Here is a 14,905-nt window from a genome sequence, read left to right on the forward strand (position 1 = left end):
GACAAAAGTGATATATATATGACAGCCAACCACCTGAAACTCAACTCAAGCAAAACCGAAATAATCCTCTTTGGCCCACACAAAAACACCTGGGACCCCTCATGGTGGCCCACCATGCTAGGCCCTGCACCCACCCCGCCAACCACGCACGCAACCTCGGCATCATCCTAGACTCCTCCCTCTCAATGACCCAACAAATCAATGCTCTCACCTCCTCATGCTTCAACACACTCCGTATACTGACAAAAACATTCAAATGGATCCCCACAGAGACCAGAAAAACTGTCACTCACGCACTCATCAGCAGCAGACTTGATTACGGAAACGCCCTATACGCTGGCACCACTCTAAAACTCAAGCGCAAACTACACGCATCCAGAACTCAGCAGCACGACTCATCCTCGACCTCCCCCAACACAAACACATCTCTCCACACCTCAAATCCCTTCACTGGCTCCCCATTGACAAAAGGATCACCTTCAAGATCCTCATCCTCGCACACAAATCACTCCACAACACAGGCCCTGCCTACCTCAACAAGAGTCACCTTCCACACCCCCACACGAAACCTCCGCTCAGCTGACCTCTCTCTCGCCTCTGTCCCCCGCATCAAACACACCACCACCGGGGGCAGATCCTTCTCCTACCTTGCACCCAAAACCTGGAACGCCCTCCCAACCCACCTTCGCAAGACCCAAAACCTACTTCTTTTTCAGGAAGGGCCTCAAAACCTGGCTTTTCGAACAGTGATCCTCCCAGCCCCTTTCCCTCCCCCCGACCCCCAGCGCCTTGAGACCCTCACGGGTGAGTAGCGCGCTTTATAAATCTCTTTGATTGATTGATTGATATATATAGATCTATCTCTATATATATATCTATCTACATAGATATATCTATAGATATATCCATGTACATAGATATATCTATATATATAGATCTATATATAGATCTATTTTTTTTAGTTGTTGTATGGTTTCCTTGGGGGCCAAAATGGCCCCCAGGAAAACCCTACAACATCTAAAAAAAATATTGCCCCCACAGGGGGTCGCCCTGCCCATGGGCGACCCCCTGTCCTTTTATATAAAAAAAAAAAAAAAATCCCCTGGGGGGGGGGGGGGGGGGGGGGGGCACCTACCTTTTTTTTAAAAAAAATATGCTCCCCGGAGGGGAGGCTGGCCCATTTTCCGAGGGGGCCGACCCCCCCAAGTGAAATCCCTGGCGTCTAGTGGTGTTTCCTGGCCCCCGATCGCAGCACAGCTCCGATCGGGGGCCAGGAAACAGTTTCAGAAGGCCTCGTAAGAAAGGGGAAATTCTCCCCTTTCTTACGAGGCCTTCCCGAACGTGGGGAAGGCCTTTTTCCCGATTGAAGCAGGAAGCGGCCGCAAGGCTGCTTCCTGCTTCGATGGGGAAAACGACTTTGGAACGTCAGCGCGCCTCGTGGCGCGCTGACGTCACAAAGGGGCAGGTGGGGGGTGGGTGGAGGGCGGGTGGGGGGCGGGGGGAGACACTGAAGCTTCCGTGTCTCCCGGGGTGAGAAAAAATAAAAATAAAAATATCCTCGGGTGTGACGCACCCGCGGATTTATTAACACCCTCCCTGGTGTCGGCCACTGGTCGTGACCCGCACCAGGGAGGTAGTGCGGGCTTCGGCCACTGGCCGACGCCCGCATTGAAGGGGTTAAAACTGCACAAACAAACACTGCAGTGGCAGGTCTGAGCCTTGTTTACAGGGCGACTTACGTGGGTGGCACAACCAGTGCTGCAGACCCACTAGTAGCATTTGATTTACGGCCCGGGGCACCTCTAGTACACTGTACTAGGGACTTACTAGTAAATCAGATATGCCAATCATGGAAAGTCAAATACACATACATTTTACATAGGAGCACTTGCCCTTTAGCACTGGATAGCAGTGGTAAAGTGCCCAGAGTAACAAAAACAGCAAAAACAGAGTTCAGCATACATCAACAACCTGGGAAACAGAGGCAAAAAGTTAGGGTAGATCATGCCAAGGATGCCAAGTCTAACAAACATACATAAGAATGTATTCTTAAACAGATTATCACACTGTAAAATAAGTTTTCCATATTTATGTAAGATAAGAAAACAATAAAATAAGTTTACTTAAAATCAACAAAAACATATTTTAAATGCACAAAAGTCATGGTATATAAAAGCACTGCTTATGCATTTACTGTCTTTGTATTTTGTGATAATGTGCTTCTAAAATGGCAACGCTTATGCAGACAAGCCTAATGCATATGTGAAATATGCTTTAAAGATAGTGTGACCTATATTATTTTAAAATGCTTACTGTTCACTTTTGGAATGGAAACCTTATACAAAAATTAAATAGTTAATCATTTTGAACTACATTTTCACTCTTAATTCTTTCGTTTAAATATTGCTTTCAATGAATATATAATACATGTTATTTGGCAAATATTATTCCAATAAAACTGTTTACATTTTAATGAACCTCTTAAGTAGCCAACCATTAAAACAGCATCTTTGTCACCAAGACAGTGGTAACATGCTACAGATAGCATACACCAGCATGTTCATCCAAAACCATGCAGAAAAAAACACATCACTGAAAAATATACAATAGAGTACAGCACACTAAAAAAACTATTGTGTCATGAAATGGTATTGGGTGTCTTGTATTTCAGTTAAATCGTACACCTTTAGAACTGCATAAATAATGTATTATTGAACTTCTGAGCAAGCAGTTTTCTCATAATGCTGTTTTATCTCTTATTGGATATAGCAAGCAACCATTTCTGCTAACAGTTATGGAAGTTTTTTTTATTATATATTTTTATTATTTTCTGCAGTATCGTACCACATACAAACAGCATTACAAATGATCATTACACTTAATTGCTATAAAGCTTGGGCAATACTCACTTTTATAATCACAATCAGGCAACTTAATGCAAACCCATCAACTCCCCACCACCCCCCTCATACTGCTTCTAGTATCTCCCAGGTCCAAACATGTTTGTGAATCCAATATCTACTTTTCGTGGCTTTGTACATTTCTAGTCTCCATACCCATGTTGTTGCATTTAATCTTTACAGACGTCAGTGTCTTACTCATTAGTCTTTCCTCACCCCTCACCTCTTTATGATGCAGCCTGCCCCACTGATTCCCAGCACCTGTATGTTTTTTAGTCGTCACTTATTGCATCTGATGGATTATTTGGCACTTTTAGGTCTTGCACCATCTGTCCCCAAGCCGTTATATCTTCTGCTAATTTAGCATCTGTACGGGCATGTTTCATCTGAACTTCTTCCGCTACAGCCCATTCGGTGAAGTCTCGGTACCAGTCCCTAATTTTGGGGGGATGGGGTTAAGCCATTTAATCACTATGCAACGTTTTGCCAGCAAGAGTCCCAACACCATAAATTTGCAGCTCAGGTGTTTCCCTTTACGTGTAGGAAGCAGCCCCAGCTGTATCACCCTGTGAGTACGTACCAGTTTCCACCCAGCAGCCCCCTCCAAGGCCATCATTATACACTCCCAGTGTGAGTCCAGGGCACTACATTGCCATACCATGTGGAAGAAGTCTGCTTAGGCCGCAGAGCAGCATGGGCAGCAAGGGGATCGAGCAGGTTATATAAGCTGAAGAATGTTTGGGGCCAAGTATGTTTGGTGATTATAGTTAAACTGAATAAGTTTGAACCTGGCATTTGAACTGCTGGTGTTAGTCCCTTCGTACACGCATTCCATTCTATGGCTGGAATCTCCTCCTCTAGCACTGCCCTCCCTATATGCTGTGCCACCGGAGTAATACTCAGAACATCCTCCCTCAGGGCTTTATAAATGTGTGAAATCAATCTACGCTCCCCTCCCAGGAACAGCAATTGTAGGAGGCTGGCCTGGTTTGTAGTGGGTGCCTTTGGTACTTACACCTTATACCAGGTCCAGTTATCCCTTATTAGTAAAGTAGTGGTGTTCTAGCAGCTAGGCTGATAGAGGTAGCTATAGCAGAGCAGCTTAGGCTGAACTAGGAGACATGCAAAGCTCATGCAATACCACTTATAGTTACACAGAACTTATACACAAGTAAAGACAATACTCAGTGTTACCAAAAATGAAGGTATTTATTTGGGTGACACAGTACCAAAAATATCTTAGAGACAATACTCCTTCTGGAGGTAAGTATTATACACAATATATACACTAGACACCAAAATTAGACAAGTAAATAGTCAAAGAACAATGAAAACATTAGGAAATGCAATAGAATACAATGGGAGAAAATGGGTTTAGGGGCAACACAAAGCCATACACTAAGAAAGTGGAATGCGAATCACAAATTCCCCCCTAGACAAGTGTAGTGTGTGCGGAATGACTGGGAAAGTAAGAATACATTAAAGGTTTGTAAATTACCCCACCCCAAAGCCCAGAAAAGCAGGAGTAAAGTACTGCAAGTTTCCTTAGGACACACTACACCTGGTGATTGGGATTTTGCAGCAACCAACCAAGTCTGCGAACAACAACTGATGGATTTCTGGACCTGAAGACCTGCATAGGAAGGGGACCAAGTCCAGGAGTCGAAAGAAGTTCCAGGAAGTACAGGAGTCCCTGCCAACCCAGAAGAGGGTGCAAAAGAAAAGTCCCTGAATAGTTGAAGACTGCAGGAATACACCCTAGGAAGATGCCAACGGGTTCCTGCATGATGCAAAGGATGTCCCACGATGTGAAGATCATTACAGATGTGATTTTGTATTGGAAATCGCCAACAAGCCTTGGTTACGACAAAAGTGCGTTTTGCATCAAAATGGCACTGGATGGACCCAGGAGGGACCGGGAGGCCTCAACTCTGTGTGAGGAGAAAGAGGGTGCTCTCAGCACTTTAGAGACCCCTCAGGATGCCAGCCAGCACCCCCGGGAGTCCCAGGACACGGGGACAAAGGAGGTGCAAAACAGGGTTGATGCAGCACAACAAGGGAAGCTCCCACGCCGCTTGAGAACAACTCAGCGAGTTGAGCATCGCAGGATGGAGTGCTGGGGACCTGGGCCAGGCTGTGCACAAAGGAATTTTGCCAATAGTGCACTGAGGCCTCAGAAGGTGAAGAAGATGCAGTATGAAGGGGTTCCTCCGAATTGCATCAGCAGGATCTCAGGACAGTCTATGTTGATGTTGCCCACCCTCTGTGTCCTTAGGAGCACACATGTTGCTGTCGAGGAGTCCAAGGGTACTGGTCGTCATCTTGGAAGGTCCCTGCTAGAGCAGGGGAGTGACTCCATCACCCCACGGGAGATATCTTTGGTTCTTCTGGTACAGGATGAAAACAGGGAGTCCCCAGAGTGTGCACACCATGAAAACTGTTGCAGTTACTGACTTGGAGCTGAGGTTGCAGAAGAAAGGTATCCCTTGTGGTTACTTTGTTGCAGTTACAACGGTTCCTGGAGCAGGCTGCGGTTGATCCGAGATCAGAGGATGATGAAGTAGTTGCAGAGGATTCCTGAAGGAAACTTGCAAACAGAATCTGAAGAGAACCCACAGGAGAGACCTAAATAGCCCTGAGAGGGGGATTGGTTACCTTATCAGGTAAGGACCTATAAGGAGGGGTCTCTGATGTCACCTGCTGGCACTGGCCACTCAGAGCCCTCCAGAGTGCCCCCACACCTTGCAAAGCAAGATGGCTGAAGTCTGGGACACATTGGAGTAGCTCTTGGAACCACCCCTGGGGTTGTGATGTACAGGGGAGTGGTCACTCCTCTTTCCTTTCTCCAGTTTTACTCCAGAGCAGGGGGCAAGAGGTCCCTGAACCGGTGTAGTCTGGCTTATGCAAGGAGGGCACCATTTGTGCCCTTCAAAGCATTTCCAGAGGTTGGGGAGGCTACCCCTCCCCAGCCTGTAACACCTATTTCCAAAGGGAGAGGGTGTCACACCCTGCTCTCAGAGGAAATGCTTTGTTTGCCTTCCTGGGACTGGGCTGCCCAGACCCCAGGAGGGCAGAACCCTGTCTGTGAGGTGGCAGCAGCTGTAGCTGTAGAGAAGCCTCAGAGACCTGATTTGGCAGTGCTTGGTGTCCATCATGGAGCCCTCAGGATGCATGGAATTGGCTTTGCAATCCCAGATTTGGAATGGGGGGACATTTCCATGATCTTAGACATGTTACATGGCCATATTTGGAGTTACCATTGGGAAGCTACATATAGGTATTGACCTATATGTAGTGCACGCATGTAACGGTGTCCCCGCACTCACAAATTCCTAGGAAATGGCCTTGAACTATGTGGGGGCACCTATGCTAGTGCAAGGGTGCCCTCACACTCAGTAACTTTGTACCTAACCTTCAGCAAGTGAAGGTTAGACATATAGGTGACTTATAAGTTACTTAAGTGCAGTTAAAATGGCTGTGAAATAATGTGTGTGTGATTTCATGCAGGCTGCAATGGCAGGCCTGTGCAAGGGTTTGTCTGAGCTCCCTATGGGTGGCAAAAGAAATGGTACCATATACTAGGGACCTGTAAGGGGGGGGTCCAGTGTGCCAATTGAAATTGGTAAATGAAGTCACTAGCCTACAGTGACAATTTTAAAAGCACAGAGAGCATAAGCACTGAGGTTCTGGTTAGCAGAGCCTCAGTGACACAGTCAAGCACTACTGACAACACATACATTAGGCCACAAACTATGAGCACTGGGGTCCTGGCTAGCAGGATCTGAGTGGGACAGGCAAAACTCACTGACATATAGGTTTTTATCAATGAGCACTGGGGTTGTGGCTAGCAGGATCCCAGTGACACAATAAAAACACACTGTCACACACTCACAAACAGGCCAAAAGTGGGGGTAACCATGCTAGAGGCTACTTTCTCACAGCAATGCATACAGGGTGGCTGAGGTCGGGGGTTCATCAGGCAATCCAGACCACGAGTTATCGCCGCTATTTTTGCATAAAAAAGTGTCCACAGCATCCTGTTGGGTGATGAATTTCCCCCCACAGAAGAGATCTCCCACTACCTCACATACCCTGTCTTTCCATCTCTTCATAGACATGTCCAGATGGGAACGTCCCCAAAGTAAGGGTGGCAACGCAACACAGAGGACACCACTCGGGTCCACACATTACAGACGTGTTTCACTATATAGGGGCACCCTTCCCTTACCACCCGATTCTCCAGTAGTAAAGCCGACCAGGTTCGGTTTTCGTACACATCATGTAATAGTCTCTTCTCCCAATTATTTCCAAGGTCAACCAGTGTATAACATGCTGCCTTTGAGAGTAAAAATAATAAATTTCCATATGAGGGAGCTTAGTTCCGCCATGTTCCCATGTTTGTCACAGCATAGACTTCCCCACTCTCTTTTTCCTATTTGCCCACAAAAACTCATAGCATTAGGCTATCTATTTGTGCAAAGGGCGATCTAGGCACTTCGTATAGGGTATCCTGCAACCCATATAGGCAGCACTGCAGGATAACCATCTCTGTAATGGCCGCCCTACCCATGAGGAAAAACAGCAACTCCTTCCAAAATCTGACTCAAGTCCTCAACCCCTCCAGCACTCTGCCATGGTTGAGGTCATAATATTTATCAGCGGTATGTGCCAATCATATCCAAGAGGTACCGAAGGCCCTCAGCTCATTCATTCGCTGGGAGAGTATCAATCCGGTCCCCTGCTATAGCGGCTATCGGGAACAGGTAGGTCTTTGAAAACGTATGTGGAGTCCAGAACACTCCCCAAATTTCCCCAAGGCATTTAAGAGAAAAATAATCGATGATTCTGGGTGCCGCACACGGGCTAGCACATCATCCGCATATAGGGAGACCACATGTGTAGTCCCTCAGTGCATAGGCCCCGATGGTTCAGCAGCTCATGCAAGTGTGCTGCCAATGGCTCCGCAACCATAGCAAACAGGAGAGGAGCCATTGGGCAGCCCTGTCATGTCTCTCTCCTCAGCTGGACAACCTCTGAAACCACCTCCCCAATTTGCACGCGAGTGACTGGGCTCTGACACAAGAATTGGACCCAAGCAATATACTTCAGAACAATACCCAATTTAGCCATGACTTGCCAAAGATACCTCCAATCCACAGAGTCAAAGGCCTGTTCTATATTCTAATAGTTATGGAAGTGTGCTGCTACACAAGTAATTGGTCTTCTAATTCTATTTGGATTGTTGGTTGATATAGATTCAAAATGCTATGTTTCCAGAAGAACTCCACATTTTTTAAGTGTAAATAACAGAAAAGGTGTAAATTTAATATCACAGCATGACCAAGTATTGGAATACTACATCCATGAGCCATTACATTCAAACAATGTTCTCACACCCATTAGCTGATATATTGTAATTTCTGGTGTCTAATCAAGGTTCAATAAATCCCCACATTACTCCAAACTAAGATAGCAGACAATATACACGTTGGGCTATGAAGAAACAGCAACTTCATAATTATGGGCCATATGCTTAAGTGCTTAACAATTAGTTTAAATAAAATGAAGGAATCACAAATGTTGATAGTATAATTCTATCATGAAATCTATTCATTATTTTTGACATACAGCTATGCTGTACATATCCAAGAGTAAAAATAATGTGAAACATGGCACAAAGGTTTAATTTTATAATGATATTTAGTTACATTGCAGTCATGTTTAAATTGATATACAATAAATATGTTTGAATTATTGTGCTAAACAATAATATTCTACATAAATGAAAGTACCATTAGTTGAAGATGTGTTGTATCAAAATATCAAAGCAATGTGACCACAGCACACAGAAATGAATAGTCCAATCGTGTAGCAAGGATTTGTATCCCTGGTGGTGTAGTTGAAGTTGGAGAGAACAAAAACGTGAAGATCCCGAATCAGCGTGTAATTGCTGTTTACTGACTGCCACACTTCTCCAGCCCTGTTCTAAGGGTTGTGACTCCAGGCTTACCAGGGCCTCCTTTATTCTCCAACCTTACGTGGTCACCACTTGAACTCACCACACCTGTTGCTGTTTAGTACCCCCAATTTTAAGCCCTACTGTACAAAGATTTCCACCTACCACCCAAGGCCTACCTGCCTTACCACAGGGTTCTTTTGTGATTTGCCTCTCTGGCCAGACGGCCCAGCCTTGATGAAGTCACCTGAGTGACAAAACACGTGTTGGCTGTATCTTGATGAATGCACAATCCTTTGGCTAACTGTGCCTACAAATAAAGACACTTTCCACAACAGATTCGGGATCTTCACGTTTTTGTTCTCTCCAACTTCAACTACACCACGAGGGATACAAATCCTTGCTACGCGATTGGACTATTCATTTCTGTGTGCTGTGGTCACATTGCTTTGGTTGTCTCTGTGTACTTTGGTACACAATTTCGTGCCTACTGGGTAGTAAGGCACTTGACCATTTGGCACCAGATTCTGTTTATATTTTCATCTGTTAACTATATTGTTTTACTGCCTAGATGTGCGGCATCTCTTCACCCGTACTCAGCAGCCTTTGACAACGTTGACCATGACAACCTAATTCAAAGACTCCACAAAGCTGGCATTGAAGGGACTGCTCTCAACTGTATCACATCCAACCTTCAAAACAGAACAAATGTCACCTATTCTCCCCCTTTCTCATCCAAACCCTACTTCACAAAAGCAGGGGTCTGTCAAGGATAAATCATCTCACCTATGCTTTCAACATCTACATGATGTCATTACTGGAACTGATCAATTAATTTCAACTGACATGCTACAACTATGCAGATGAGACACACAAATACTCCTTAAACTGGAATGCCCCAAAGACATTGGAAACTCACAAATATTCAGTTGCCTCAGAATCATTGATCAGTGGATGACTTGCAGCAATCATAAAATGAATGCTTCAAAAACGGAAATACTCACATGTGGCGACTGGAAAAATTATGACCCACTATGTGCTTGGTCTGAAGATCCAGGACCACCTCCTCAAGTATCTAAGGAAGTTAAAAACCTTGGAAGTACCATGGACTCCAAGGTAACAATGAACTCCTAAGTGGACAAATTGGCACGATCAAGCTTCATCACCTTGAAAACTCTGTGATGCATCTTCTCCCACCTCAGATTTCCACACAAGGCCAAGGCTACTATCTCTCTTGTTCTATCTAAACTAGATTATACCAATGCCCTCTACCCTGGATCATCTCTATCTATTATGAAAAACCTACAAAGCATTCAGAATGTGACTGCCAGATTACTACTATATGTAAATCCACAAGCCCACATCTACCCTACTTTGAGGGCACTACATTGGTTGCCGGTTGCCATAAGACCCACCTTTGAACTCCTTTGGATCACCCACAAAGCAATACATGGAACAGGACCACTTTTCATCAGGAATAAAATCACCAAATACATTCACCAAAGAAACCTCCGTTCAAGACTAGCACCCCCTCTCTAAACACCAATATACAAGAAAAAGACTAAAGGTGGTACGTCCTTCTCTGTTAGAGTGGCAAAACTATGGAATTCATTACCCCCAAATATAAGATCCAATGATAACTAGCTAGTTCATAACCCCCAAGTCCAAACAGCAATGGACTGCATATGCCCATGTTGGTAAACATTTATAATCTGATTATGCGTAAATATCTAGATATGGGTCTTTCTTTAAGAAATACGTATAATTACTATTTCATAATAATAAAATATATACATTCTCTACAACCTCTTTGCTGCCAGGCCTTTTGCCCCTCAGGTGCCAGGCCTTTTTTTTAGCTATTTGGGGCAGTTTGCGCTTAGGCCCTCATAATTTTTTGTCCACATAAGCAAAAATGTCATTTTTTCAAACAATTGGAAAAAAGGTCTGCAGATCATGGCTTGTGGTTTTGTCCCTGAAAATGGCATCAACTAAAAGTTTGAGGTGCTAAAATCATCATCTTCCAAGCTTTCAGGAATAGGCAGACTTGAATCAGAAAGCCCCATTTTTCAACACAATTTTTGCATTTTGCTGGGACATACCCCATTTTTACTATTTTTTGTGCTTTCAGCCTCCTTCCAGTTAGTGACAGAAATGGACATGAAACCAATGCTGGATCCCAGAAAGCTACACATTTCTGAAACGTAGATAACATTCTAAATTCAGCAATGGGTAGTTTGTGTAGATCCTACAAGGTTTTTCTACAGAAAATAACAGCTGAAATAAAAAAAATATTGAAATTGAGGTGACAAAAATGCCATTTTTCTCCACGTTTTTCCTGCGATGTCCGATTTTTTAAAGCAATATACTGTTACATCTGCTGGACTCTTCTGGTTATGGGGATAAATAGGGCTTGTAGGTTCATCAAGAACCCTAGGTACCCAGAGCCAATAAATGAGCTGCACCTTGCAATGGGTTTTCATTCTATACCGGGGATACAGCAATTGATTTCCTGAAATATAAAGAGGGAAAAATAGGTATCAAGAAAACCTTTGCATTTCCAAAATGGGCACAAGATAAGGTGTTGCGAAGGCAGCGGTTATTTGCACATCTCTGAATTCTGGGGTCCCCATACTAGCATGTGAATTATAGGGCATTTCTCAAATAGACGTCTTTTTTACACACTGTCTTATATTTGGAAGGAAAAAAAAACAGAAACACAAGGTGCAATAACACTTGTTGTGCTATTCTGTGTTCCCCAAAGTCTCCCGATAAAAATGGTACCTCACTTTCGTGGTTAGGCCTAATGCCCACGACATGAAACGCAACATGGACACATCACATTTTCTCAATGAAAACTGATGAGTTTTTTGGAAAGTGCCTAGCTGTAGATTCTGGCCTCTAGCTCAGCTGGCACCTAGGAAAACCTACCAGACCTGTGCATTTTTTTAAACTAGATTCAGAGGGGAATCCAAGATGGGGTGACTTGTAGCGCTCTCATCAGGTTCTGTTACCCAGAATCCTTTGCAAACTCAAAATTTGGCCAAAAAAACAAGTTTTCCTCATATTTCGGTGACAGAAAGTTCTAGAATCTGAGAGGATTCGCAAATTTCCTTCCACCCAGCATTTCCCCAAGTCTCCCAATACAAATTGTACCTCACTTGTGTGGGTAGGCTTAGCACCCGGGACAGGAAATGCCCCAAAACACAACATGGACACATACCATTTTCCCAAAGAAAACAGAGCTGTTTTTTGCAAAGTGCCAAGCTGTGGATTTTGGCCTCTAGCTCAGCCGGCACCCAGGGAAACATACCAAACATGTGCATTTTTTTAAAACTAGCCACCTAGGGGAATCTAGAATGAGGTGACTTGTAGCGCTTTTACCAGGTTCTGTTGCCCAGAATCCTTTGCAAACCTAGAAATATGGCCAAAAAACACAATTTCCTCACATTTCAGTGACAGAAAGTTCTTGAATCTGAGCGGAGCCACAAATTTCCTTCCACCCAGCATTCCCACAAGTCTCCCGATAAAAATGATACCTCACTTGTGTGGGTAGACCTATTGCCCACGTAAGGAAATGCCCCAAAACACTATGTGGACAGAAAAATTATCAAATACTAACCTACCTGTTTTTGCGGGGTAGGGATCTGTGTTTTTGGTCCTTGGCTCAGCAGCCATATAGTGAAACCTACAAAAACCCAAACATTTCTGAAAACTAGACACCCGAGGGAATCCAGGGAGGTGTGACTTGCATTGATCCCCCAGTGTTTTCTTACCCAGAATCCTCAGCAACCCTCAAATTTAGCTAAAAAAAATCTAATTTTTCCCACTTTAATGTGTGGGATCACCCCACTGGGACAAATTTCCAACCACCCAATGTTCCCCTCAGTCTCCCGGTAAAATGAATACCTCACTTGTGTAGGTGGGCCAAGTGCCTGTGACAGGGAAGAGCCAAAAACATGTCGAAATTGAGGGGTAACCAAAGCGGGTCCAAAAGGGCAGTTTGAAAAAAAAAAAATTGGGGGGCTGACAAGTGCAGCAGAACTTTTTATGGGTATAGATGAGACAATGCTGGGTGGTAGGAATTTTGTGGATTCCTGCAGATTCGGGAAGGTTCAATCACAAAAATGTGGGAAAAATGTGTGATTTCCAGCAAAGTTGGAGGTTTGCGGGGCATTGTGGGTAAGAAAATGATGCGGGTGCATGTGAAGCACACCATCCTAGAATCACCCAGATGTTTAGTTTTCAGATGCGTCTGGGTCTTGTGGATTTTTCTATATGGCAGCGTCCCAAAGTCCAAAAAGTGCAGCCCTCACCATTCCAAGTGGGACGATTTTGAGAGTTAGCTAAGCTCTCATGGCCCAAATGTAAAACCAAAACCCAAAATAATCAAATGTCCTCTTGCTTGCCATGGGATTAGATGTTTTAGTGTGCAGGGAGAGAGCTGAAAGACTGTTACCTCCTTCAGTTGGGGTGGGTGGCATAACCAGGCCATTACTGGTTGGTAGCCACCACCCCACTATTTTTTGTTTTATTCCCTGGCATCTCGTGTACTTTCTGCCCCCCGAGGTGTGGATCAGGGGTAACTGCCCCATCTGCCTACTGGTGGGCAGAGCAACTTCGGCCCAATTTATTTATAACTCTTTCCTGGTCTCTGGTCGGCTTTCTGCCCCGATAAGGCCAACAGTAATGTGCCCCCATGGGAAGTGACCCTTGCCCAAGGGGCTGCCCCCAAAAAAATACACACACACCAATCCCTGGTGCCTAAGTGGTTTTTGCCCCTCTGGAGCAGATCGGCCTAATAGAAATAGGCTGATCTGCCCCCAAGGGGAGCAGAAATGGCCTAAAATAAATTTGCCCTCGCAGGGGAGCAACCATTGCCTAAGGGGTCGCTCCTCTTGCATGAAATTGGGAAATAAATCCCTGGTGTCTACTGGTTTCTGCCCCCCTTGGGGGCAGATTGGCCTAATAAAAATAGGCCGATCTTCCCCCAAGGGCGGCAGAAATGGCCTAAAGAAAATCTGTCCCCCAGGCCAGCGACCCTTGCCTAAGGAGTCGCTCATCACATATAAAAAAATAAAATAAACAAAACAACAACAACAAAAAATCCCTGGAGTCTAGGGTTTACTGCCCCCATTGGGGGCAGATTGACCTAATTACAATAGGCTGATATGCCCCCAAGGGGGCAGAAAGGGCCTACAACAAATTCCCCCCCCCCACCCCAGGGGAGCGACCCTTGCCTAAGGATTTTTTTTCCCAACCCTCACCAACCACTGAATGTGATGTCTCGACCCAGGACTCAGAAGGAGCAGAGTACAAGACTTAAGGCAGGTGGCTAAACTCTCTTTACATATCCTCTCATCTCTCTTTATTCCTTTCTTTGTGCTTGTTTTCATTAAATCTTCCACCACCCTTTATCTTTCCATCTATTTCTCTTTGTCTCGGTACAATCCCACTCCTTGGTCTCTACTGCTCTCTCTTCTATCTTTCCCTCACTTCACCCAAAATTCATCACAAAAGTATAAGTAATTGGCCAGAGCTACAGACTTTGGAACTGGGGGGGCGAGGTGCGAGTCTATCCATTGGCTCCACTTGTGCGATTCTGGAAAAACCCACATTTGTAAAAATGAATTTTACAGCCTCAAAACTGGAATGTGAGCTTACATAGTGTAGCTGCTTCTTTGTCTAGATAATCCTGTCCCTCTGTCACCTGGCATTGTTTTAACCATAGTGATCTGAAGCCAGCAAGCGAATTTAAAAAATCTGTAGAGGTTGCTGCATTCAAATGAAAGCAGACTTTGGTTTATTTATTTAACAGGTGAGTTGGTTGTTAAAGGCAGTCCTGTGAATCACTAAGCTGTTTTCTAGTGTCTACATCTCAAGGCCAGGTGTTTGAGAGACATGCGTAATGTGTCCATCAAAGCATAACTAAATATAACAGCTCATGCATGTAACTTCCAAACAAGGACAAAAAGTAAAACAAGATGCACACTGCAATCTAAGGTTTTTTTAGAAATGGGGTCTATAGTTGGCAGTGGTTTGCACCCTGTCC

The sequence above is a fragment of the Pleurodeles waltl genome, chromosome 2_2 (assembly GCF_031143425.1).
Source record: "Pleurodeles waltl isolate 20211129_DDA chromosome 2_2, aPleWal1.hap1.20221129, whole genome shotgun sequence".
Lineage (NCBI taxonomy): Eukaryota > Metazoa > Chordata > Amphibia > Caudata > Salamandridae > Pleurodeles > Pleurodeles waltl.